The sequence below is a fragment of the Centropristis striata genome, chromosome 15 (assembly GCF_030273125.1).
Source record: "Centropristis striata isolate RG_2023a ecotype Rhode Island chromosome 15, C.striata_1.0, whole genome shotgun sequence".
Lineage (NCBI taxonomy): Eukaryota > Metazoa > Chordata > Actinopteri > Perciformes > Serranidae > Centropristis > Centropristis striata.
This window is the reverse complement of record NC_081531.1, coordinates 18,882,841-18,908,457: the sequence shown is the minus strand read 5'-3', so window position 1 is coordinate 18,908,457 and position 25,617 is coordinate 18,882,841. Positions and strand designations below refer to the sequence as shown.

General features: G+C 39.5%; 1 protein-coding gene across 2 annotated transcripts in view; it reads left to right on the top strand.

Annotated features, from left to right (window-relative positions):
* Positions 1-25,617, top strand: part of sgcd (sarcoglycan, delta (dystrophin-associated glycoprotein)) — a 327,671-nt gene that overhangs the window by 138,812 nt on the left and 163,242 nt on the right. The window contains exon 2 of one of the 2 annotated variants that reach the window (XM_059352358.1): positions 2,007-2,068. The exons of the other annotated variant lie outside the window; for it this stretch is intronic. The gene's annotated coding sequence lies outside the window, so the exon portion shown is untranslated. The remainder of the gene's footprint in view (positions 1-2,006; positions 2,069-25,617) is intronic. 2 annotated transcript variants of the gene reach the window in all.

The following is a 25,617-nucleotide window of genomic DNA, read 5'->3' as shown; positions in this document are numbered from 1 at the left end:
TTATATGCCGTGGCACCTTAGGGCACTATGGTTAGGAATTCCATTCCAGGGGGATAATTTCTGTTTATATTTTCTTGGTAGGCCTCAAAGACAAGTGAAATGATTCATGTGAGAGTCATGTTTATTTTTAAAACTGTAGAAAGCTAATGCAGCTTAGCTCAATAGTCCTAATTTACCACAGATGAGGTGGCAAGTATTAGGTCGACAGGAGTTTCCCTTTTAATGTTGGTGAATAAACTCTTTTTATCTGTGAGTCTTAATCAAGCCAAATAATGAAATAATTGACCATGGCAATATACTGCATGGTATAAGTTTACAATATATAAATGAAACATACTGTATGGACTACCTGATCTGTGAGTTACATATATATTACATGTACTCACATTTACAAATACTCACACAGATGGCTGCACACATTCTCTGCTTTTCACACTCGATAACATTCAAAGTGTCTTCATGAGTCGCCTTTAAGTAAAAGCTGCTGAAACGTGCACATTTTTTTAAACCTCCATATGCTGCGTGGCTCCGCTCCACTGAGCCGCTAATTCCTCTAACAGTATTTTTATTCCCCAACCTAAAAGGGAGTCATTAAAGACTCAGCCTAGGTGTGTCATCAGTGTCAATGACAACTCTGTACACTGACACTGGAATCGCTGATGAAAAATGTTTTTGCAGTCCTCAGCCATGCTACATCTTCATATATGTTACACAGTACCACAGTGCTGCTATTGTATATATATTTCCTGAATTTCTCCATGATATTGACAGTCGTGAATCATTGTTTTCTTCCCTCTGCTGCTATTTTTTTAAGTGAGACTGTCTCCCTGCTACTATGTTCAACTTTGCACTGTACTTATGAATCTGTGCTGCAACATTTTCAAGATATAGATTTTGCGGTTCTCATTTTGACATTTGTGACACATTGATGAAGCTGCTGAGCATCACCTACCAGCTCTCACTTTATGTCCCCCTTATTACACACTGCGACTGCTGTAGTTTCACTTTTTATATTTATATCTTTTTTGACCGGAGGAATGTAAATCTGTTTTTAATTTGGACTGAGAAAGTTTGTGGAGTTTCAGAAGTTCTGAAAATGTTGACGTAAGAACTCGATGATTTCTAATTATGGTGGCTCATTTATTGTCTAATGAGATGATAAGCTGTTGACTCCGAACATTACACCATTTCAGGCTCTCTATATTCTTATAGACTCTTTGTTTCCTATAATGTTAAAGCACTTTTTTGATTGTATGGAGCCAAGGATTTGTTAATGCCATAATATTTAATGTCATAATGACTCCCAACAACACTACAACCATCAAGACCACAGAGCATTTTATCCAACTTTTAAAGAAAATTGTGACTTTTTTTTCTCTAGTTCCCAACACTAAACTTGATCACACCATGTGACACCATTGCTTTAATCGGTCCTAATTTACTGGGCATTCCCCACTTTTTTGGTAAAACTTTGTGACAGCAAAACTTGACTAAAAGAACCACAGAAACAACCAAAACTTGCCAGGTAAAGTCTTTAATTTAACAGTGACATCATTAAAGTAAATACTGTATAGCTGCTTTACTGAAGGCACTACAGGTGATGAATTGGGTTTTCGCTTTTTTAATATGCGCTCACCTGCTGCAACGTTGCGAAACGACTAAACCGCAGCGATTCAACATAAAAACACAACAAAAGTCCACGCAGCACAACTTTATCTGAAATGAGGGCTCAGAGACTTGCAACGACCTCCAGAGCTCCGTGAAGCTTCATTTGAGAAGGATTTTTGAGGAATTCTGCTGATCCGGTCCCTTGGTTCTTCCCGGTTCTGCCTTTTCTCTCTGTAATGAAAGCGATGACTGTGGGGGATCCGGGCACTGATCCCACATCAGCACTCCCTAATTGGAGAAACTTGGGAAATAATAATATGGGCCTGGGAGGAGATGATCAGCTTAGAGGCAGCCCATCCTTCACATGCTGACCGTATCTTTCTACCTCCTCATCTCAGGTGATTAGAGCAATCCCCCGGACCCTGTCAGAAACTCCGAATCAGCACACTCATACACTGAGGTGAGTGTGTGTGTGTGTGTGTGTTTGTTTGTTTGTAATCTGTGCATGCATGTGGCTTGATGTGTGTGTTTGTTCCTATACTGCATGTCTGCTTGAATGATGTTTCATAATGTTAAGATATTGTTTATTTTTGTTGTTTTTGCCAATTGAGATCTCAGCTGGGCATTAGTAGTTTTCAACGAATGTTGTTCAAACAGGAGTAAGGTTTGTCTCACTATTTTCAGCTGCAGGTTAAAACATATTTGGTGAACTTTTCTAATCATTTCTGGCATCATATGTTTAATTTATAACTATTGATGACTTAATTTATAGTTCAGGAAATCTGTGCAGATTCGTTTTGTTCTCACGTTTTTACATTTTGAGCTAGTTTTTTTTATACCTGACATATTTGTGTAGCATAAAATATAGACAGTCAAAGTACTCCAAAATTCTCCCAGAATACTTCAGTAAATGCACTGAGTTGCTTTCCATGACTGATGATTCAGTGTTTAAACTAAGTGACGGGGAGAAGAGAAGCACAGGTGCTCTTCCTACATAACATCTGCTTCAGGGTGTGATGGGAGCCGGTCGCCTCTTCTGGCTGGCTCTGTTGTACTGGTGCGAATAAATACAAAAGGCACAGAGCAGTCAGCAGCATTCTGCCACATATTGTCATGTTGCCAGAGGAGCGGTTGGACTGATTTCACAGGTGTTTCCTAAGGCAAGAAAACAGAAAATGGCTTTATAAAATCAAATAAAAGCACAGAAAGAGGCAATGCCAGGAACAATAACAAATGCTGTCGTATAACTCGACTTGTCGACTCGTACATGTTTGACTTACTTTGCTGCAAATGGACCGTAAAATAAAAGAGATTGACTTTAACAGGAAAGAGATTTGCTGGTACGCATGTCAGCTGCAGTGTACATGTACTCAGCATTTGTAGCACATCTCACCGTGTTGCGGCTAATTGGTTTGGTTGCTTATCTTCAGTTCTGCTGTAAGAACTGCAGGAGCAGGAAGCTCAGGGCTGGACTGGGACAAAAAATCAGCCCTGGCATTTTTACCCCGACCTACCCACCACAACTGATAACTCACTCAAGTATCTTAGTGCTCTCCTAACCATGTAGATATCTGAACTATATCACTCCACACCACACTACATTTAGGCTACATGAGATCGCCCTCATCCTAGAGTGTCAAAACACAGGAAGTCAGAATGGATAACTTTCACTTTTTTAATATAAATGCAATAACATGCAGCACAAGAAAGCAAGATAATAGGCCTGCAGGAAAAAAAATGAAAGAACACACAGTACTGTAAAAGTACAGTGTAAACGGCATGCTCACTTTGATTGTGTTCTATTAATGCTCAAGAAACAAATGTTTACATATCTAAAAAGATCCCTTTGGGTGGGCAAACTAGCCTGCAGAGACAGAAATGTCCTACTAGCAAATTTAACTCACACGAATACCATAATTTTCACGTCCAACTGCTCGTCTGTTTACCAACTCCAAATCTATCAACAACTGATCAAGACAACACAGACAACAGCAAATCAGCTTCAAACACCTACAGAACTGACTAGGATTCTTCACTGAGGTTTTGAATGTCTTTAGAACAATTCAGGGCAATTCATTTATTGGATCAACCAAAAAGACTGACTGCAACTTGGGTTCTTATTTTTAACAGCTTAAACATGACTATATGCAGTTCCAAAGCAGAAAGTGAAATCAAATCAATCAATCAAAATTACTTTATTTATCCCCGAGGGGAAATTCAGTTAGTCTGGTAGAATCTCTCGAAGAATGAGAGTCTGATGGCTGTAGGAGTGAAGGATCTTTTGTATCTCTCCGTCCTGCTATGGAGAAAGAGGAGCCGTCCCCTGCTGTTTTTTTGGTCCATAAAGGTTTTGTGTAGTGGATGATCCGGGTATTTCAGGATGGCCTCGAACATCTTGACAGTGCATCTCCCCACCGTCTCCTCCAGTGTGTCCAACCTGGCTCCAACCAACAGAACCAGCTCTTTAGACCAGTCTGTCCAACTGCCTTGCATCTCCACCACAGACTGATAAAACATCTGCAGCATCTTACTACAGATGTCCAGAGATCTGAGCTTCCTTAAGAAAAGGAGGCAGCTCTGTCCCTTTTTGTAGAGAGCGTCTGTGGTTAGGGACCAGTCCAACTTATTATCCAGGTATACACCTAGATACTTATAACTTGGCACCACCTCCATATCCACCCCACAGGTATTCACTGGCTGTAAAAGGGGCTTGAACCTGTGGAAATCTATAATCAAAGGAGGTCACTGTTGATTTGTGAAGTTCACTTTTATCCATATGTAGATGCATCTCCATCATACCGGTGGGTGGTGCATCTGCAATTGCGGTCTTTTAACAATCAACATTATTTTGTTTTTGTCGCCAAATATTTTACCTCAGTGCATTTGAGATGAGCTGCAGACATCCTGTAAAGATACAACAATGTGTTCACATTTCTGTAGAAGTTTAGTTTTTCCAAAACTTGGAAACATTATTCTCCCCAGGGAAGAAGCACTGACAAGTCACTCTTAGATTTAATATCCATCGAGCCTACCTGTATATTTTCAGTGGTGGTAATAGTGTGCAGTTCTATTCTTCCAGGAAGTTGACTGAGCACTCTTTGGGTTTTCCAGCAAGAACCTGCTTTATATTTCATCAGTTTCCCTATTTTCTAAAAGCACTCTCACAGTGACTGTGTTTTTCAACACTTGATAAAAAAGCTTTGCTAAGAAATATTTATAAAATAATTTTTGGAGGGATGGGAAACAAGTTCTCGTGCAACTGTCTATAGTTAGCATGCCAACAACAATTCTGAAGAAAGGTACAGTAGATGGGGTGTGAGAGTGGGTTGGGAAAAGAAAAGCATAGACAAAAGAAAGAAACAGGATTGAAACAGTTGGGAAGTTGGGAATCTGGCAAAAAGAAAAGAGACAGAGAGAAGAAGAAAACATACCTTTAAAGACAAGACACTGACTGACAGACTGTGTGTATGCCTGATGTTGCAACACACATTGAGGCACTTATTGCACCACGGAACAGGGACGGCCAAAAATTAGCTCTTCTGCATGAGTTGTAAGTTGATGCATTAACACAAGTTTTTGGAGTACACACTTTTTTGGGATGTTTCAGGACATTTTTTAATCATCAAATTCCAAAACAGCGCCAAATAAAGAGCGAAAACAACAGAAATATCCCATATGACCAGCATCAAACTCTTTTTGAGCAACATATTTTGTAAAGTCAGAAACACATTTTGTTCCTGACTTTACAAATATGTTGCTATGCAGGTAGAAATCATAAATGACATCAGAATTTCTTTTATCATCATTTATTTTGATGGTTTTCAGTTCCACACAGTTTTGTGCAACCGAACACTACAGACCCATGCGCGCAGATGGCACTAGGGACGGGTGTGATATGTCCCCTCCCAGATTCAAAGTGATCCCGATCTGTCCCCCCCACTTTCAGCAACAAACATTGCCGGTAAAACATAGGATTAATGTTCTGTTAGTTAGACTATTTACAATTACAATTACAATTGCAGTCAGTCGGCTAATGGTGCGTTCAAGGTCTACACGGATGTCAAAATTTTCAACGTTGTTCCAAGTTCCAAGTTCCAACTTTCAAGTTCTGACTTTGAGTGTAAATTAAACAGACCATAAGGCGTTACGGTAAGAACGTGGCGTAAGGAAGACCCGCCTTCAAAATAAAAGCAAACACATGTAGCTTTTAAAATAAGAGCACATGGATGTGTTGGCAGAGTCCAACACAGAATTTGCAAGAAGACTGTCAAAATATGATTCCTTGAATAAAACATAGAAGGAGAAACCTATTCTCCTTTTATAATAATTCATAAAAAAAAGTATGCAATGATTCAGCTTGAATAGTGGCATTAGAATGTGCGAGAAGCACCACATTTATGCTTTAAGGGGGAAAATGTTCTCCGGGGGAGTATGCCCCCCGACCCCCCTACTTTGTTTTGGTCCCCCATTATAGTCTCAGAAAATCCTGTGGGAAACACTGGTTTCCAGGCCTGACAGACTGGACAGACAAGAAATTGCCCACCAGTATGTTCAGGGTAATGAAAGGAGGAGAGATGTTTTTGGGGTCCTTCATTGAGTCAGCTTCAAGTCAGTACATTTGTTTGGCTTCACTGGGGATTTCATGTAGAAACTTATTTTTATTTATGTAAATATGTTGGTTGTTGTTTACACTACAGTTCATATACAAATGTTTAAATAAAACATATTTGGGTTGAGGCATGGAGTGGAAAAATAACTCATTGAGTTGAAATAATTTGCTGACAGCTTCGTCCCCCCCAGTTAAAAAATCCAATCTGCGCCCCTGTACAGCCCTGCATGTAAATATCTGGTTCACACAGCAGTGACAGTTGACATACTATTTTGAGTGCTGTCTGCAGGTTGCATATTCAACATGAAAAACAACTGGCTTCTACATTTCTCAAAATGCTGTCAGTGTCTTTCAAAGTCTCCCTACTCAATTATGTAGACTTTCAGCTAAAATTGTAGTCTCCATGCCCAGGGGAGATATGTTGGTAATGGGATTTAAGTTCCCCTAAAGCCACACATGACATACAGCCATATTCACAGATTGTATAGTACACTACATGACTACTAAACTGACGTTTTTTTTTCATCAAACAGCTGTCACAGCAATGTAGTATAAAAAACTGCAGAAATATCACCTTCATATTGAAATTGTTGCATTTATTTAAAGAGTGTCTGATTTAAATATTATTTGATGGCTCAGATGAAAGACATCATATCACTTACTGAAATAAGTCTTTGAATATTGTATATGTCACGTATTGTGAATTTAAGGTGCTGACACCTAGAGACATCCATCTACCTACTCATTTACACCTACAGGCAATTTATAGTCACTAATTAGCTAAGCCGCATGCTTCCTGACAGTGAGAGGAAGCCAGATAACCCACGCTGATACAGGGAGAACATGCACCACTGTACCGCCTTATACCTGAAACATAATGCAGATGACCCATATAGACCTGCTGTTATGGATAATGTACTTGTGTAAACTTTTTTATTGCTGGACGAGTGTGGTATTTGGTCGTCCTCCTTCGGGAGTTATGTTTAGAAAAAAAAAAACAAATCGTCAAAAGTTATAAGTAATAGTTTGGAGAGCAGCTGTAGAGAGCTATAATAGTTTAGCTTCATGAAATTCCAATTTTATTTTTGACAGTATAATGTTCAAGAGCGATTGAACAGTGATTTTACTGCACGATAGATTCTGGAGGAAAACGGCGACGAGAGATGAAAAGATGTGGGTCGGAGGAGAGATGCTGACAAGCGAAGAGATGCAGAAGAGTGAGGAGGAGAGATAAGTTAAGAAGATGGCTGAGAGAGGGAGAGAGGGAGGATGGATGAATGGCGGTGGAGAGAAAAAAGAGATTAAAATGTGTAGAGGAGAGAAGCAGAGGTGGGCCTGCGGAGGAGGATAAAGTGAAGAGGGGCATATGACGTCCTGGCCGGTCTCCAAAGGCTCCCAGCAGCAATCCAGCTGCTTCTGAAGGCCACTCCGAAAAGCCTGTTAGCAGTGCCAACAATACAGGGAGGAGAGCAGGGAGCCTGAGAACAAGAAGAGGAAAGAGTGAAAGATGGAAAGAAGGGGAGAGTGAAAAAATTAAATATGGAATGAGAGAGAGAGGAGTGCAAAAAGAGATGCTCAGCCAGGACACAGGGGGATGCAGGGAAATGTTGTTCCTGAGAAAAAGGCAACAAAGGGGAACAAACACGAAGACAAGAACTCTAAATTCTAACTGCTGCCACTCCTGTGACAAACACAGTCAGTACTAAATAATTTAAATCAGGCAGCAAATTGTGCATTTTGGTGGTTCAGCTGGGAAAAGCTCAATTTGCAGGATGAGCATTTTGTATACTTCTTATCAAATTGAAAGTACCCCTGATGCCTCAGTGTTTCATGTAAAACATTTATACATAATGATAAAGTTGCCTGAATCTCCAGTGTCTGCATACAGCTATATAAAGCCCAGATTTTACTCCTTGTAGTCACGTCTTGATTCAGCAAAGTGTGATTTGAACTTTACACTGAAGTATGCATACAGAAAAGAACTGCAGCCTATTTGACCACCCAGCTGGCAAATTCTCACAGGACTGCAATCAACATTTTTCTCCCCAGGTAATAATTATTCTAGTGGGACTTGAGGCACACGTTGCCAATGTTCCAGTCCAGGCCTGATAAAGATTTTTAAAGTGTTTTCTTAGTTGGAATGGGCAAGACCAAGAGCTCAAACACACGTCTGTTCAGTGAATGTCATTGTCACTGTCCGAGGTGCTGAAAAGGTTGCCAAATTGATTTTGATGTAACTTGGCAAATTGAACTGTATGCAAGCCTTTTGCTCATGTAAAGTACTACACTTTCTCCATACTAAATATGTCAACTAATATAGCTAACAGTGAGAGCTTGCAGTTCGCTTTGTTTATAAATGATTCTCATGTTTCTCATTACTACACGGTGGGGTACTGGTTAGCACTTTTGCCTCAGCAAGAGGGTCACAGGTTCGAATCCAGCTTACGGCTCTTCTGCATGGAGTTTGCATGTTCTCCCTGTGTCAGCGTGGGTTCTCTCCGGGTCCTCCGGCTTCTTCTCACAGTCCAAAAACATGCACTTAGGTTTGATTGGTTACTCTAAATTGCCTGTAGGAGTGAATGAGAGGGTGAATGGTCTGTATCAGCGAAAGTCTGGTGATCAGTTCATACACCGCCTCTCACTCAATTTCAGCTGGGATCAGCTCCAGCCCGCTGTCTTGCAAGTTTGGATAAGCGGTAGAGAAGAATGAATGAATATTTTGGCTGAGTATGAATTCACCTTTTAAAAATAAATAAAGCTTAAACCTGAATTGGGACAAAGCCTCCAATTGAGTACTGGTTTCAATCATTAGATTTATATAAAATTGGAGAAAGTAGAGTACTCCTAGGAGATATGGGCAAAGGATTAATTGAGAGCGTAGAACACACCATCTGAAAAAGTAAAGTAACCAAAGCTTTCTTCTCTAAAATACAATGTACACCTGTACATAGTGGCTGCAAGGTAAGGAGTTCTACTGCTGAACTCAGCAAAAACAATATTGGAAGGAATGTTAAAGGAATATTGTGGTATATTTCACTGGCTTCACTATTTCCAGTAATTGTGGTTATTGTGGCCCTATGGGTCATTCTGTACTTACCTCTGTAGTGGTGATGTGGGGAAATGAGGACCAAAAAAGTAATCAGAGAAAGTTGCCCAGTGGAATGGCTACCTGCATCAGGATGTGAACTTCAAAGTTAGATCTTCAACTTTACTCTTCAGAGATTTTACTCATGTTACATCAAATATTAGAGGTCATTTTAACGTCTCCCGAAATGGCAGACACCAAGAGCTCATGGACGGCGACACTGACATTCTCTGAACAGACGTCTCTATTCAGAGAATGTCAGTGCCGCTGTCCATGGTGCTGAAAAGGGTAAAGTCATTTGGCAAATTTAAATGTCTCTATGCCTGTTGCATATAAAAATACATCAAATACTACATAATGAATAAGATGTTCTCATACCTCCTGAATTGAAGCAGCATCAATACATTGTGTAGGTGTCAACATCACAAGTGTCTCTGTAGCAGACCTTAAGAAGAATGCAAACACACTTCAGGTGGCTACTCTGTCAGAAGAGAACATCTCTACAACTCTACAGCTGCACAAACTATAGATTGTGAGGATTCATTGCTACATTAGATCAGCTACATTACATTAGATAGAACAATATCGCTGAACAAAGAAAGTGAACTTCTCTTCCACAATATATTGAAAACCTATATGCATAATTTACTGTCCTCTTGTCTATGTTTATCCCTGTAATCAGTAACAATGAAACTCAATGATGGAGGTGGCACAGTACCAATACTTTTTCAGGTCCGATGCAGATACTGATAAGGCGACAATAAGTATCTGACGGTACCAATATCAATCACATATCGTCTTTTTCCCTTGAACAACTAAGCTGTTAAAAAATGTTTTTAAGAATCCACTTTGCTAAATCTGGCCATCGAAAAACATCATGCTCAAACTGTGAAACAACTCCTCCCCAAAAAGAAGAAATACATTTCCCACAACAGCAACCTAACACTACTCATTATTCACTGTTCACCTGACACATGCTCTCTCTACAGCCATATTTTAATGAAGCTATTAATGAATCTATGTAATAGTTTAGGCTTATGGATCTGATTATATTATACTTTTTGATACTTTTTTCTTCCAATATCCAACCTAGTGTTTTGTTATATTGGCCTAATTCATTAATTCATTCATTATCCTTATCAGCTAGCCGATCCCAGCTGACATTGGGCGAGAGGCGGGGTACACCCTGGACAGGTCTCCAGACTATCACAGGGCTGACACAAAGAGACAGACAATCACGCTCTCATTCACACCTATGGGTAATTTAGAGTCACCAATTAAACCTAAGTACATGTATTTGGACTTTGGGAGGAAGACAGAGACACGGGGAGAATGTGCAAACTCCACACAGAAGATCTGCAGGCTGGAGTTGAACTACCGACCCTCTTGATGTGAGCTCTTGCCTCTTGCTAACCACTACACCACCACATAGCCCTGGCATGATACAGATACTAAATACTGGATTGCAACCATTAATATATATATAAAAAAGTGGGTTCCACAGAACGAAAATCGCTTCTAACTTGAAACCAGTTGATTTATCAGTTATCTTCTCCTGTGTTAATCTGTGACCTTAGCCAAGGTGTCTTTGTTTACGAGGCTGTTCAGAAAATACTCTAAATGTAAATGACAGATTAGTATTTTTAAGTGTCATCTTAGACCAAAGATGCTAATGAGAAAAGCCTACTTGTCCTCCCATCTTCTCCTTTACATCCTTCCTTTTCTCTCTTATTGTATCACTGTAGCAGAAATGTTGTTAAAAATAACCAACAAGCCCCATCTGCCCATCTCTGTCTGCTCTGACTACAGGACCAACAAAGGAGTGAAAGGAAAGCCTGTTGGCATTTAAAACGTTCCCTGTCACTTCCCACGGAATAATGGTTGCAGGAAATATCCTCCCATGAGGCCTTATGATAATAGGCCCATATGTGCTGGCCATGGTGACGGTAATTAATTGCTACAGAAAACTTGTGAGGTCGCTCTGCGGCGTACAGTGACCTCCAGACATGAGTGCAATGACACAGCGGGATTTTTACAGTGCAGGGAGCAGCGTCGGGGGACGACCGGGAGAGCGGGGCAGATTAGTTAGCAATTTGACCTTTCCAATAAGGCATCAGTTCGTCGCCTCGTTCCTTTTGTCACTGGATTAGAGAATTTAAATGCAGTGGGGAGGTCACTGAGGGATTTACTGCACAGTACTGTCAACCAGGCTCTGTCACCATCTCTTACTCTTTTTTTTTTTTTGCTATGTCGCCATCGGGAAAACTTAAAGGCCTGGTGGGAGAGTGAAGGAGGAGAAGGTAAAGGAGTGAAGGTGAGGAGACAGAGGAGAATCAGAGGGGAATGAGGAAAAGAAACTTGAGGAAAAGGAGAAAGAGGGAGGCAAAGAAAGATAGAATCAGCCAAAGATGAAAAAATGAGGAACAAACAGGGAACACAAATAAGTGACAGAATGGAAGAAAGAAGAGAAATAATGCAATATGAGGGAGAGAGAAGGGAGGGCAGGAAGAAGTAGGAGGAGGTATATGTGGAGAAAAGAGTGAGTCAAAAGACTAGGATTGATTATGGATCGGTGAGAAGAAGCAGAAAAGGAGGAAAAAAACAAGCAAGACACTGTGTGGCAAGACTCTTTCAGAAATATGGACAGAAAAATGAGAAGAGGGTGAATTTTGATGGTGATCAATGAAAGCAAGGAAGGGGTCGAGAGAGCGCAAACCAGTCGGGACACTGTGAGTCGACAGAGAAGAAACTAATGAACCAGCCTCAGTCTGAACAGATACATTATATAAATAAATGATCACATTGCAAGAGGGATTTTTGAGTCCCGTACATCCACATTTCTTGTTCCAGTGGACTTGATGACTCTCAAGCATCACTAAGTAACTCTCAATAACCGAAAATAGCATCGGCATCATTACATCAATTTTCTTTTGGTGCCTTCATGTGAAGACAGATGAGGCAAGAAAGTTTTGAATGAAAACCAAAGTTAGAAACAAACAGCTGTGTCTTTGAACAAGTATCCTACCAGATATCACCAGACAAGAATTTCAAAGTATGACATTTCTGCAAAAGAACACATTATGTTCAATGACCATGATGTTTTACATCCAAAGCAAACTGTCCCAGACTGGAATGAATTGTCCAACTTGGGCCAATATGGTGAAATGACTTATTGGCTCATCCACTGTTACTGAGTCTGCCCATTAAATTGCTCAGTTGTTAACGTTTCATTTTGGAAAATATGCTTCTTTGCATTCTTCATGAGTTAGTGATAAGTTAGTGAACTACCAGGCACGGTGTTTACTGTTTTCTTTGATCGGACATGAATAAGTCTTCTTGTAATATATAACAAATGTTGAACCTAACCAAACTGAAAACTTTGGGCAGTGTTTATGTGTTGACATAACTCTCAATGCCTGCTCTAAACCTGAAAGAACAACTTTGGTTTATTGCAACTTGAGTTTTATTTCTCAGCAGCAGCCATCATTTTGTCAGTTATAATAACACTGCACTCCCCGAAGAAATTGCTGAGATCTGGGAACACAACAGCATTGCTAAAAATAGGTCAGATGGGGCAAGAAAACAGGAGCAGTGAAGTCTAACAATAACACCAAAGACGTAATAAAGCATAATTTTCGTTTGCAAATAATTATTAAATCTTAATGTAATAGACATTGATTTTGTACCTGTCCTGCTTGGTTTTATACAAGATGCTAATGTAGCTGACACTTTTTTGAAAACTTAGAAACTGAAGCAAAGGAAACTTATACTTTTTCATTTGTCTCATATTCATGAATGATATTATAAGGCTCAGAATGTTAGGTTCTGGTTTGCCTTGAAAATAGGTTGAGCTGTGAAGCTCAGATGTGCTAAAGTTGAAATCTTGAGGTGTAAGGTCGAACAGTGAGGTTCAGGACAGACAAGGCTGTGGTGTTGCTGGGTGCCCAACTGTTGGCATGGCAACCATGCAGAGTGAGTCAAAAGAACTCTCCATAAGGTAAGTGGTGTTGTGCCTGGTGGGTGTGACAGAAATGATTACACACATCCTAAGTGATTACAGGTTTTACACATGCAGATCAGTTTATTTGTCACAGAGAGTATAATAAATCATGTGAAAAACAGTTTTCTGATGTCTTAAATAGCTCTAGAGGAGCCATGATTTTAGAGTGATGTCATCAAAAATTAGGCTTGAGATTGAGGTCGAGGAAGAATGTTATTGTTTGTCAAAGAAAAGTTGCCAGGGCACTGCATTATGTGATGTGTATTCAGTATTTGAGCTTGACTCATTGCTGCATAAATTGTAACCATTCTTTTGTTTTTCTTTTCTGTCACTCACAAGTCTTTTTTTGTTGCTTCCCTTAAAGGACATTTGAATTTTATAGAAGCATGGAACCCAAAAGCCAAAATCCATCCATCCATTATCCTTAACAGCTTATCAAAGCTCAGGTCGCGGGGGGCTGGAGCCGATCCCAGCTGACATTGGGTGAGAGGCTGGGTACACCCTGGACAGGTCGCCAGACTATCACAGGAATGACACATAGACTGTGTGCTTTTGGACTGTGGGAGGAAGCTGGAACCTGGAGAGAACCCACACTGACACGGGAAAAATATGCAAACTCCACACAGAAGAGCCACAGGGCGACCCTCTAGCTGTGAGAGAAGAGTGCTTACCAGTACACCACCTTGTAACCCACACTTGAAAATAACAATCCAAAATTTGGTCAACTCAATCTTACCCAAATCGTCAGTTAACACCAGATAGACATTTTTTTGTCTCATTTGTTAGAAATGCAAATTAGCAGAAGACAAATACACACTCGAAAGGCATTCTCAATCTGCATAAAGAAGACAATCCGTCTTAAGCTTCATCAATTGTTTATTATAAATACGTTTGTTTTATAGATTTATAAATAAGTCCTTGAAACTTTCTTCAGATTCCAAACTTTTAATCATTATGTCATCACAGCTACAAATCTTTTATAAGTATAGCAGAACAGAATGTACACAGAGAAAGTAAAGAGTAAATTGCTCAAGAACTTAAGTTAATATAGTTCTATAACCAGCGGGTATAGAAAATTATATTATAACAGAACGACATATTAACACTTAAGTAATAGCTTTGATTGAGTTTGCCACAAAGTCTCAATCAACAGTTGCTAGGAGATATCGGATATTTCAGCTTCAGGTTTAACCTTTTTTGACTTTAGCTCTGTACTGCATGAACCTACTTGTTCATGGTACATGGAAATATACATGCAGATAGAAACTAATAAATATTGTGGATTTGAATTTCTGAAAGTAGGAGAGAGTTTTTACTCAGCAGGTTGTGTTTCATCTGGGGAAAACAGGACAGATGTCGTATGGCAGGGCACAAAGTAAGATGATCACAGATTGCCAAAAGCTTGGCAAACTGTAAAGGCGAGACAACAACACGTTGGCATGCAGCAGGGAGCTGTTTGTCTGTGGAGCTGTTAAAACTCAGGCGGTCTCAACAGCTATCCTGCTGCTGATTAGAGAAGGCCTCCTTAACACAAGCCGTAACATGCTCAGGCTCTACGAGAGACCATCAACATTACTTCACACAAGATTCTGAACAGGGAAAGGAGTTTTTTGTCCCTCTATTTCTGTTTTGTTGAAGTAACAGAAGAAGGGCTGCTGCTGCAAATCTGTGCTGAAATCTGTCAAAACATGTTAGTGCTTAATTAATTGCTACCAATAATGTAGGAATCTGATGAAAAACAGACTATACAATGCTGTGACCTTCTGCCTTTTCTTAGCTGAGGAATAGAAAAGAAATAAACACATTTTTCTCAATACATCTACAGACTCTGACAGACTTTACCGTATATCGTACAGTATTCATACACATTCATATTTACAGAACTGCATTGTGTTGTAAGTGGGGATTTTATTTTACAATGATGCTCAAGGCTCTTGTGCATTCTGGTGGTGCATCAATGTGAACGTCAGACAGGCTTTTCTGCTGAATGAAGTGTGTGTGAAACTGTCTGAAATGGTTGTTATGTCAGCTTTAGAGCCAGGCCACACCACCATTTAAGACCAAAATCAACTGGATTTACTTGCTGAGTAAAAAAAAAAAAATCCACATTGAGCTTTTGGCTACAGCTTTGGTGAACTTTCATGTAAATATGCACTGTTGCTCAATTGCAAACCTTCTTGTGGTGACCTTTGACCGGAACTTAAAGCCAGAGAGTAAGCTATCAAATTAATCATGTCATAGCTATCTTATATCCACCTGCTCTGTCGGAGTAGAAGCAGCAACACGGCACAAACTGTTGTGAGATAGCAGTCAATGGTACAACAGCATCTCGTATTAACTGGGTGGCTTGGCCAAGCTTGGTAGGCTAAAGTGGATGGCTAGCGTTAGCATGTTTGTGTCTCTGTAGCATGTTACCCGTTGGGTAAAAATGGGGAAACTTTAATAAGCCACTGTGTGATCCAATTTGGGCTCCCGGAAAACCTGTTATTATTTAATTGTTTGTTTTTTTGGTTTCATTTATTGATTGACTGTCCCACCAACTTCTTCCAATGCATTTATGTGTGAAGCAATGGGATTGGTTGCACTACTTTGACTTTATACCGTATTCCCACACATGCAGGTAATTACAGTCAAAAAATATTGCATGAGCAAGGGAATTTCCACCGGCAGCGGATTTAGTCCACTGGCAATTCCTGATGTATTCATCCAGTTGCCCAACGCTATTACTCACACACACAGGAGTTGTGTTCCCCACTCAGTATTAACAACATCCTCCAGACTTGCCTTCGGCAGCTGCAGTCTGAGAGACGAGAGAAGCCGCAGTTGAATTATTGAACAAATCAAGGTCCCAGGCTATGTATTTATATGATATTGGTAATGAGGCCGCTGGAGATTGTGCCTTAAGTTGCAGAGAGGAATAAGATATTTACAAGCTCTGCGGTGTGTCTGTACACTGAACCTGTGCTCAGATGATGACTTTACTGGCCTTGCTTTCCCCTGGACCTGCTGCTTGATCACTACCTTTGTTCTGTAATATTTCTAGATGCTCAAGTGGAACGCCTCCTTAAAGTTTATCGAACTGTGTTTTGATCTGTAAGGATCTTTTCCATTGTTGTGATGCATGTTAAGTATCTAACTTTGGTTTACAGCCCAGGTAGTGTAGCTCCAGTATTGTTTGTACCAGCTGTATAATTTACAGGATGTTACCTGGTCATTCTCTATGTCTATAAGTTGATTAAGCATTTGTTTGGTTTCGAAAATAATTTTCACCTCAACTTCTACTAGTTGCTCTGGAGCTGTGAACCATATCACACAGTTAACAATTTGAGTGTCCACAATTTTTATCAAACTCTAGAAGCAGTTAATCTCATCAATGTTAACTTCCTGTTTTCAAGGTCAAGAAAGAACCTTGAATGTCACGATGTATTTGCTGGTCAAGACAGCCTTTTCTACCTTCAAATATGGGTGATTTTAAAGGCTTACTCTCAGCAGCAGAAAAACAATGAAAGAAAGTTGCATTTTGTTCAGACAACATAATGATCTTTAAATCATTGTCCCACAGCTTCAGTCCTATGTGTCACTCCAAATTCAACAAACAAAAACACAACAGAGAAAGAAAAAAAAAACCTATAGGATTCAATCATATATAAAACAACTCACAATCACTGGTCAGGTGGCTACATGATAACATGAGTCTTGGGGACCAATTTGTGGCATCAGCAAGGTACATTGTTGATGATATATAAAAGACAGAGAAACTGTAAAATCAATGTCTGGTTCAGTACAGTCCTGTGGCATTCAGTTATGTCTTCATATTTCCACAATATGCCCGCAGTGTTTGTTTTGTTTTCTGGGTCCCATCCCATATGTTATACTATACCCAAATATTTTCATTTTTTACCATTCATTTTTCAGAATGAATATTATTTACAGCGATCAGGGTCTGTTTTTTTTTCTGACAAAAAACTAAGAATAATTGTTACAGTGGAACATGGCCCTGTGAATGTGTCCTATGGTCTAGAGTCCTGCAGTTCAAGCGGGTATTACCTGTCATGTCTGTCCCCAAAGCTCATATTTCTGTCTTCCACTACTCTCTCTGTGATCTATTAAAGCACTTCCTCTTGCTGTGGATCACAAACTCAAACACCGCTGCAGAGTAAAATGAGCCACTGCAGTGCTTCAGGTTTGGCCTTTACCTCACTCTCCTCTGCAGGAAACAACCACCAATTTAAAGAGAAATGCATGATTATAGGTGCACACACACGTTCTCTCTCTCGGACACACACTCTCTCGCTACAGTTGAGTGGTTGGACGTGACGTGACTTTCCACTGCGCTCCATCGTCTCGCCTGGTTGTCCATAAAAGACCCGTTTCATTTTCGCTGAGAGTTTCATCCCTGATCATTTTCTGCTGACGGGCAGCAGCTCACTTATCAGATCCCACCTCTCCCTAACCCTGGCCCTCATCCATCAGTCCCTGTTACATTATTTAAACTGTGGTTTAAATGTTAAATAACAGAGCTAGTGTCTGCAAAGTGTAATCTCCATTGTGTATTTCAGGAAATGTCTGTGCTAAACTGTAGCTGAGGAATTCTAGCACAGTGATAGCGTGCAGGATTAGTCAGTCCATAGCAGGGCAGAGAAGCTCAGGAATGGAGGTGGAGTTTTATATGCTTCTAAGGCCTCTGGAGGGTTGCTTTTCCCCAGACACAACATTGCTGAAATTGCAACCACCAGGTGAACACTCACCAGAGTAGTGTGTGACAAAGACTGTCTCTATGTGTCAGGCATGTGATAGTCTGGCGACCTGTCCAGGGTGTACCACGCCCCAATGTCAGATGAGATTGGCCCCCTGCCACCCGAGTTGAGATAACAGGTTAAAGATACTGAATGAATGAATGCATGAATGAATGAATGAACGAATGCATTGTTTACAACACTAGTGGTAGAGACTACTGTAGAGTGGTACAACAGCAGACTTTTGCAATAAAACACTCCACTCTCCACTGGTACTTAGTACTTAGTAACTGTGCTATATATGAATTTCAAACCTGCTGTTTCTTAGCAAAGTTGGGAAATTAGTCTGCATACAACTGCCAAAACAAAACAAAAAAAACCAGCTTGTTTGAGATGCTTTAGAATGGTTATCATTTAGATCCCAAGGTCTTGATGTGACCCAATTAAATTTCATCATGGAATGCCTCATGGTTCAATTCTGGGTCCCCTCTCTTTTTTGTTTTGTTTTGTTTTATATGTTAACAATGAAACCCAGGCTATACAGCTGTTGGTCATGTTGATCTTACTGATTTACAAAACTAGAAAAAATCTTGAGGTTCTAGTTATTTGATCAAGACAGTAAAAAATTTAAATTTCACTCACAATTAGCTATATCCGAAGCACATTACTCACACTTAATTAGTAATTATCACGTTGATCAGTGTTTATCTAACTTTACAGTTGCATATAATTAAAACATCAGCCAATTAGCTAAACAAATCAGGCCATTTACAAGAATTACAGTTCATTACAGTAATTTACAGATAATACAGAACACTGCAAAGTTTTAACTGCAAATTGTTAACTTACTAAATAAATAAATAACAGCACTCACAACGGCCCTTTTTTAAAGTCCTTGTTCTGACTTCCAGTCAATGTTCAGATATATTTTATGGTCCCAGTCCTTGTTCATGAATTATTCATGGACCTGTCCCTGACTCTTGATATACAGTGTATAGACATATCATACTCTTTAGCATTTGTTAGCTTAGTGACTCAAAAATAGACCTATGGTGAACCGCTTTTGCAATTATGGACCCAAATTCTGAAATATTGTATAACATTGTACATGAAATGGATGCTTTAAAATGCCCAGAAAAAAAGCTTTTCAACCTGAAAAAGATGAAAGATAAAAGATAAAAGGAAGGCATTACTGGATGTCCCAAACAGAACACACCATTTCTCCTCTTCACTCTATGACATAATGTTTAAACATACTAAAAATAATCTATGATATAATATATTACCACCATATGGCCTAAAGTACATATACTTTTCATGACATCTGGTTCCAGTGAAGAGGAATCTTAAACTACACAATGTTGAATATTGTGACTGTAATTTTTTGGCACAATCGTCTTGTAGCATAACAATACTCCAGTGTTACATATATGCTCATAATGCCTCATAATGCCTCATAATGCATATGCTCATAATGTTGATTAAATATGATTCAACTGCTTAAAAGCCCAGCCTCAGTAAAACAACTCTGCATGAATTAAAATCACAATAAAAAGAAACTTACAAAACTAATAAATTATTTGTTTTGTCAATCTTAATATCCCTTAACTAATGAAACAAATTAATTACTCTGGATTTCTCAGACAGTCTATACATTAACATTTACCTAAGTTTTCATCACAGGTCACAGGTCAGTTACACAATCACCAGGAGCAGCCTGGTCTAAATTCTTCTTAATAAAATGTAAATAAATAACACAAATGTTCACATTACAGCTATAGAATAAGTTAAAAATGTCAAAATGTAATTCTATTTAACAAGGTTTTGATTGTAACCATTTAAAGCTGAATAATGTATTCAATTAAACATGCAAAATGCATACATTACACAAGGGAACCAGTAAAAATTGATGTTTTATTTGCTCTGGCATATTCATCTGATCCCCTTCCCTGATAAAATATAAATCAGGATTTTGTTCAAGCTATTTTTTTTCACAGTTCAAATGCTTTCAGAAAACACATTTTGGCTGTTATATAAAGCTGTAATTTGATAAGGTTTTTGACCAAGTTGCTGCTTTTTTCATGCTTAAATGAGCACCATCCTGACTTGCATGTGTCAATTGCTGCTACCTTTCAAGTTTCGTTGCTCTCAATGATTGTAGGTCATGTTGTATTGCTCTGATTGGTGGTAGGTCTAGCCAGAGGCGTTTTGATCTGTGCCCACTGATAACTCCCCTTGGAAAATGAAAAAGAAAAGAGAGGTCCCAGACTAAAAACGCATTTCCTAATTAGTCTATCATTGCCAGACTATAGTTAAACATCTATGTTCCGTGTTATTCTTTTGATATATGTGATGCCCTCTATCTGTTATTTAGTTCTTTATGCGCTTTGTATTTTGGTGCAATGTCCACCATCGTGGTTGAATATTCAGTATGTATTTTCTTCCATTTGCTCTGATCTAAAAAGATTTACTCTGCAGTTTGATAACATTTATATGCACATTGTGTGCTGAGTGTGAATACAATGCTTTCATACTCAAACGCAGACTCATTCTCTCTTTCCCTGTTAGATGCTTTCTCACATACAAATACAACCCACAGCTCAGCTGCTTGACTGCCAACACGGCTACATTGATCAGTCTGCATCTGCCAAACGGTGCGTCACATGGAAGTGTCTGACATTCAGTAGCAACAATCCCAACAACACTAATCAAACAGCAGATACAAGGCTTACACACACACACCAGAGCGATTCGCTTATCAGCAACCGGCAGCACAGGTCTGTACTCTCTCTATGTTAAGTTCATTTCAATAGATGGCAAATTCAATGACACTTCACTCCGGTCCAGGTAAGTTCAGTTTGATTCCATTCGACTCAGTTCACTTCAGCTCAGTGCAGTTTAACACATTCAATGCAATTCTCAGCATATAAGAAATGAGTCGTGTGTAGTCTTGTGATTGTGGCAAGCACAGCAGTCTGAGTTTGATAAAAGCAATCTCCACTCGGATCTCTTCTCAGAGAAGAGGTGTTTTAATCTGCGCTGCAGTCCCTTTAAATCATATTTGGACATTAAGCTGATATGAAATGCATGTAAATGACATATGTAAAAGAGGTCTGACATGTAAAAGCAGTAATCCTTGAAATCATTCCTACATTTGCATATAAATGAATGTCATTTTGTCACTTTGTATAGATAAAACGCAAAAGTGATTCAGCTCTTAAGCACTTAATAACAGCTTTAAATCATTTATGTTCATTTTGCCTTTAGTCACTGGTGGTGCTTGACAAGACATACTGTCTTACATACAAATGGCTACATTCACAACAACCCTTATCCCAAGGAATTATGCCCCAATCATATGATTCCGCGCCGAATAATTTGCATCCAATGCCAACATCCAGTAATAATATAGGAGGTAGATTTTCATACAAGAGAGATGGATTTTATTTTGCATCACAGACCTGCTATTAAAGATAATTAAATTATTGATCCCTTGCAGGGATATTAGAACAGTTGCCTTTTCATTTACAGAAAAACAAGCTTCTTCCCTATTAACCCAAGTCTGTAGCTGCCTAACTAGTTCCCTATCCACTTTGTTTTCAGGATGCCCCCAGAAGAGTAATAATTAGCAGTTTCTGAAACTGAGAACTTTTTATATGGCCAAAAGAGACTGTGTTCCACCCAAAAATGACCCCATAGGTCATCTATGCAGGCAGCCAATTACGACCCATATTTATCTTCATTGTTAGGCCTCTAGTGGCTGTTGTAATTATGACAGGAGAGGTAGAAGAAAGCTGATTTAGTATAAAGAGCAACATGGTCCATGTAGGGAGGAGGTCAAGGTCCATGGATGGGTTGACAAAACGCAGGACTTTGTCCAAGGGAACCACTGTTAGTGTTCCATGTGAAACCAACACTTGCCTTGGCAACTTAAGTTATGAAAGAAAATCACTTATTTTAACCAAAATCTTGATCTGTTCCTAAATCTGGTGAAGTAGTTTTGTTGCCTACAACTGACAAAACTGCCACTGTTTTACAGCGTTAACCTTGTATTTAAAACTGCAACCGATACATCCAAGTATGAGGACGTGTGATCTTATGTCACCGTTTGTGGTGCTAAGTAAGGTAAGGCTGTTTATGATTTCGCCCGGTGCATTAGAATCACCTTGATGTAAAATGAGAAATTAGACTGTCGCAAAATTGTCAGGTGCTTTTAGCAATACATGAACTTCTCATTTGGCTTTCTCTCTGCAGAAAACCAATGAGAAGCAACAGCCTCCTCTCTGAACCGTTCAATAAGCCGTTTGTAGAACAAGGATTTCCATTTGCATTTGGAAGCAAAAAAGAGAAGATCCTGAGATTGTGGATTACTCCCCTGGCTTTGCTTTTGAAGGGAAGAATTAAGAAAAGGCGTTTTGGGAGCTTTACAGGGCAAATGGAATTCAAAGTACTGTGTTTTGTGTGTGTGTGTGTGTTTGTGTGTGTGTGTGCGTGTGTGTGTGTGTGTGTGGGTGGGTGGGTGGGTGTGCAGGTGAGAACTTTCAACAGTATTTCCACAGTGCCTTTAATTGAGTTTGGAATGTTAAAACTGCAAATATAATACAAAGGATATGATTAGAAGCTTTCATTTGTATAATCATATCTACAACAGTGTGTTGATCATAGTTTATGACTTGCACAGATGCTGGAGGTAAACTTTGAAGTTTGCTTTAGAATGAGATTTTGTTGTTTGAAGAGCTCGGTCGCTGTACACAGGAAGCAGGTTCAGGTTTTTCTCTGACCCAGACACCCTTTTCCTCCTCCTTTCACATTCATTCTTCTGTTTTGTAACACATCCCTCATATTTTTTCATATTTGAAGTATATCAGTAAACCTCTTATACAGGAGAAATGCAGCAGTCAATTATTTTTGAGTGCGGGAAAGGGAACATGCTTGGTTCATTCAGTTCCTCATTTGGATAAAAGTGTCAACACAGTGCAGAGTTTAAAATCTATAATGAATAAGGCCTCATCCTGTGTCACCAAACTGCAAACAGCATGGTCAACAAGTCAGTGGAAGTAATTTCCTGTTGAGCGGAGAGAAAACATTCATTTGCCGGATGTGTGCTAACCTTGTCAACTCAGATGGGCTATGAATTGCCAGTTGTCAACAGCCAATTCTGCAAGTTTCACTATTACTGCCATTTACAGTCATTTCCATTTCTAGGTATGAACACCAAGACACAGCAGTGCAGCTGTTAGCATTGCCACCTCACAGCTATATAGCTGGAAGTAATGCACTGTATAGTAAAGAGGAGTGATTTCGACACATCCTATCTATCTTTATACTTTAGCCTAATACTAAATAGTAGCATGAAAAGGCTATTATGGCTATTATTCCTGTGGGTATGCATAATTTAACAACAGCTGATTTTTCAAAAAGATCTCCAACCTAAAGGACAGAAAAGATTGTTTGTTAATATCACCCATAACGACACATATGAACATTCTAAAAATAGTGCAGACGTCATTATACATAGAAAAAAAAGGCTGCAGTTCCTTTGAGTTTAGGCTACAAAACCACTGATCTAGGTTAGGGAAAGAAACATCCTGTAAGACATTATAAAAGACAGTTTAAAAAGTAAATAAACCTAATTTAATGCCAGAATTGAAGTAGTGACAACGGTAAATGGACTGCACTTACATAGTGATTTTATCCAAATCGCTTTACACTACAGACTGCGCTCATTTACCCGTTCACACAAACATTCATACTGGTGGCCGAGGCTACCAGGGCACACTGCCACCATTGGGAATTCACACACTGATGAATGCAGCATTGGGAGCCATTTGGGGTTCAGTGACTTCGACATGTTGGCTGCCATGGTCTGGGATTGAACCGCCGACCTTCTGGTCAGTGGGTGATCACTCTACCAACTGAGCCACAGCCGCCCCAAGGGTGACATGACGACCGGAAGTAACATAGTTCCGTGAAAACTTGATGCACGAAATGTGAGGTGCAGAATGTCAGTGAAAGGGTAAAGTCCAACATTTGTTTAAACCCCGAGTGCAAATTCCACCATTTAAACTATGCATCACCTGTCATTTATTATTTATTACAGCTGCTAGAGGGCGGTGGAGGACAACCTAAAACAAAAATATGTGTCATATTTTGCTGCCTGTACAAATGACCTTAAGCGGAGACCAGTCTTAATATTTTTTTCCCTTTGCTGAGGGTTTCCCTGCACAGCAGGTTCTCTGAATAAGACAGGTCTTATATCTGCATTTGTAAACTTGATTTGTACTGTGGTGTGCTTTTATGAAATTTTGTACTTGAATGGGTGATGTGTGAAGTACAGTTATTGCTGTAGGCTGTTTTATATCCTTGATTTTTTTTCTTTATTGTTTTACTATTTATTATGTTGTTTTGAGACATGTTTATGGTGAAACCAAAGAGGAATTTCCACTCAGTGGATAATAAAGTTTTCGTATTCATATTCGTATTCGTCTTTAGAGCAGTGGCCACATTGGTTTTTAAACCAGATACAAAGTGCTTCTTCCGTGCTTTCTTCCATGTGGAGCACTTGAATCTGTAGACTTTTGTGCACCTGGCAGCAGAGGATAACATTTACATCATTCACTTCCCTTAAAAACAATATCTTTGACCTTTACGTTGCAGGATTGATAGACAACTTCCTAGCTCTGCTTTGAACATTCATTGTGTAACTGTAACAGCTCAGGTGAAAGCCCAGCTTGTTAAACACATCAGTCCTCATCTCTCTCTAAACCTTTCCATTACCCCCACCAGCACTGTGTGCTGTGGCAACGAATAAACGTGGCTCAGAGAATAGCTGGAGAAATTAGGACAATAAATGTTCCCCGTGCTGTTTAACAACCGTTTACTGTTGGCACCATTTTGGCCTTGTATGGCTGTGTTGTGGAACAGTGTGTTTTGTAACGAGGAAAGAGGTGGAAAATCTAGCCGAGGGCAAAATGCTCAGACACAGAGGCTACACATTCAAGGAAGTTACCGTCAGATTTTTCATGCCCCTGCGTATGCTCTTGTCTTTGTCCTCATGGCATTAAGTGTCTAATTTAGTGTCTCACTGAAACGTTTCTTTCAGTGTTTTTCTTCTAATTCTTTGAGTGTGTCTAGACAGCAGTAGAGTAGGCCCGATGGATTTCTATGACCGAGCCATGCATTGAAGTGTGTGGGGATAAGAAAGGACAAAAGTTTGCTTTAATTTAATGCTTTTTTCTGCTCTTTCCATATCTTTTCACCCCTTTATATAACTTAGATAGACTGTGACAATTGTCAGTGTCGCTTTGCTTCATCTGAAGGTTCTTTGGAGTTACGGTTACATTCAAAGCAACTCCGTGTGGTATTGAGCTTGACGCAAATGACTTGTTTAGTCCAACAAGGGCGTTTGGATTGAGAAGGTTCTCCATTCTCTTTGTTAGTGCTCTCCATTCATGCTTGCCCTTGGCGAATTGTACTTCATTGCGCTGCAGATCCATAAAAGCTACCTCATCTGCTTTTTAAGCTTTGCTTTTTACCCTGTCAAGATGACAGGAATATGAAGAGTTCATCTCACCCAGAT